We start from the raw sequence: 3,401 nt of genomic DNA on the forward strand, positions 1-3,401 counted from the left end.
ACTCTGCAAACTCTTTGGTCAACGCGGTCACGCACACACAGCTCTCAGGGAGCAGCTCAACGGTCATGAAGATGGCCGAGCAGCGCTGCTTGTGGAAGCAGCAGAGGCCGGGCGCCTCCTGCTCGGCCGTCAGGTGCAGGGCCGTCACCTTCTTGGAGGCGGGGACCCGCACCCAGCACGCGATGTTCGTCTCGGTGGTCATTCAGTTTTATACACAAGCGCGTCCTCGTATAAGGCAAGGACATACCAATAAAAAAAATGAATGGGTGCGATTTGCCCCAGACCTCGATGAAGTCTGGGATACACCTTTGTAGCGGTGACGTGTTGTTGCCTGATTCTTGTAGTGTTGCTAACTGTATCACCCCTCCTGAAGTTTTTCTTTAGATGGGTTTGGCTGCTCCAGGAGGTTTTGTGACTGTTGTGCTCTCCTTCTCCACATCTGAAGTAAAATTTGCTTTTTTTCTGTGATATTTTGACTGTCTATTAAAACTAGGAATTTTGAGAGCTTTTCTTCATTGGTAAAAAAATGCAAATTTTGTCTGATGTGTCTGAAGGGTTCACAGTGTAGCAGGAAGTGTTCTAAAGTTTCTTCATCTGTGTTGCACAGCGTGCACTGTGTGTTTACATTTGTGTGTCTGTTTGCCTATTAGTACGCGATGACTCAATTTGTACGCATATCAGTGAGTCTAAAATATGGAGTTAAAGTTAAATATGTTGAGGTAATTGTACTTTGAGTGACTGTGTTTATCACACACACACACACACACACACACACACACACACACACACACACACACACACACACACACACACACACACACACACACACACACACACACACACACACACACACACACACACACACACACACACACACACACACACACACACACACACACACACACACACACACACACACACACACACACACACACACACACACACACACACACACACACACACACACACACACACACACACACACACACACACACACACACACACACACACACACACACACACACACACACACACACACACACACATTAATATATAGTTCATGTGCTAAGATCATTTAGAGAGAGAGAGAGAGAGAGAGAGAGAGAGAGAGAGAGAGAGAGAGAGAGAGAGAGAGAATGAGACAACAACAACAACAACAACAACAGCAACAGCAACAACAACAACAACAACAACAACAACAACAACAACAACAACAAAAACAACAACAGCAACAACAACAACAACAACAACAACAACAACAACAACAACAACAACTGGAACAAGAGGAGCAAAAAGGTGTTGTTTGTTTTGTTTTTGTGTGACATTGTTTCTACTCTTGACCTTTGTCGATCATTGGTAGTCTTCGCTGTGATGGTGTTGTGGTACTGGATGTTGTGGTGTTGTGGTGGGTGGTGTGGTGGTGTTCGGGAGGGTGTAAGTGTGTTCGTCTTATCGTCATGTTCGTGGCTGTGTCAGACTCATCAAGGACATCTACTGACATGTAGTTTTTTTACAGTAAGGGAAGCAGCTCAAGGCCAAGAATAAATAAATAAAAAAGCCCGCTATGAGTTCCTCAGTTTACCAGCGAAAAGGATGAAAGGGTGAAGATGCTTGTTAACTCTTGTATAAGGGATTTGGACAGTATAGGGATGAGCTAGAGCGGACGGTCGAGTGAAGCGGGGCCATGGGAAAGCTGCTCAAGAGTACTAATTAGTGGCAGTGTTCAAAGGCCGGTCCAGACCAGGAAAGCTTGTATGTAAACACTGTAAACACTCCCTCAAGTGTTTCGGAAACACACACACACACACACAACAACAACAACAACAACAACAACAACAACAACAACAACAACAACAACAACAACAACAACAAAAGCATCACCATCAGTCCTCCCACCGTCAAGTATGTGAACACCTGCAAACACCGGCGCTCCTCGGCTCGCCCAACATTGGGTCATCACAGCGGCGCCTCACACACGTCTCTGTATTCTTTCCTTCCTCTGCTCTGTCCGCCTCCTCCTACGTAGCACCTGTGACCTCACCCATGTCTTGCCTGCACCAGAAGAAAGGAAGGTGTTACTAGTTATGCTCCAAGAACTTTATGGGTTTGGGTTTATTTGAGGTGGTACAGGATGAGATCAGGTTTATTCTTCTCCCTCCTCCTCCTCCTCCTCCTCCTCCTCCTCCTCCTACGTACCTCCTCTGACGCCTCCCATGTGTTGCCTGCACCCCAAGAAGAAAAGTACGATTAATCATTCTTTGGTGTTTATTGGAGAGGGTAACTAATGAGATTATGTTTATTTGTGTATTACTAAACATTTGTAGGACACTCCCACCTGACTTGTTCCCGCAAATATTTACGCAAGTTTTGTTTAGGCAACTCCCCAAGATGCGTCCACAACACAATAAGGTTTAATTGTGATGGGAACCTCATGTTTTGCTGTCCCATTGCAGTCACTAGTATTGTTGTTGTCGTTATTCTTGTTTTTATTTGTTTTCTTTTTCATCTTTTTTTCTTCTTTTTCTCCTTTTTTTACATTCTTTTCTTCTCTCCTTTTTCTTCATTTTCTTTTCCTTTCTCTTCTTTTTCTTCTCCTCCTCCTCCTCCTCCTCCTTACTACTACTACTACTACTACTACTACTACTACTACTACTACTACTACTACTGCTACTACTAAGGACACCCATGATTCGACCTCAGTGATGGTTGCATATATAAAACCAGGAAAAACGTCGTTGAAAATAAAAGTGGCAAGCAAGTTAAATAATCGAAATTGTTAAACCTTTACTTCCTCAGCAAGAATAGTAAAGGGCTCGTCACTGATGGGAGAGGTGATTTGAGCAGCTCCCGAAGGATATTAATTAGGGTCGTATTATTACAAGACATTTCGTTGCCAGAAAAATTTGACAAGGCTTTCGTAGGAGTTGTGGGCATTTCCAGAGGTAGTTTCATGACCCTGGTGGTAGTTTGACCCTTCCTCTGTACCGTGAACCTGAAGAAACACTCACTAGAACCCGACTGACCCCCTCTTTGACCTTAAGAAATAGCTGATGTTAGGAGCGAAAGTGTCTTACAATACCGACCTGAGAGAGCGGGAGAGACTCACCTGAATGTTTAGTTTTGTTAAGTTTGTGTAGCAAGTGGAACGAAGAACAGGAGGCGGCGGGGAAAATAATGACACAGGTTGATTAGGAAGTGATTAGAGTAATATTTTATGCGGCGGCAGCGTGAGGGATGCAGTACAACAACGGGGCAGGGCTGGGAGGCGCGTTAACGAAGGCACGGGAGGAAAAATATAACCTAATTGAATGCCCGACCCGATAACTTTAAATGAGAACCTGCCGCCGCCGGGGAAATAATCGAAGGCAATGCTCGAAATTTTGTGTGAATGATAAGTTAGG

Source organism: Eriocheir sinensis, chromosome 24 (genome assembly GCF_024679095.1).
Source record: "Eriocheir sinensis breed Jianghai 21 chromosome 24, ASM2467909v1, whole genome shotgun sequence".
Classification (NCBI taxonomy): domain Eukaryota; kingdom Metazoa; phylum Arthropoda; class Malacostraca; order Decapoda; family Varunidae; genus Eriocheir; species Eriocheir sinensis.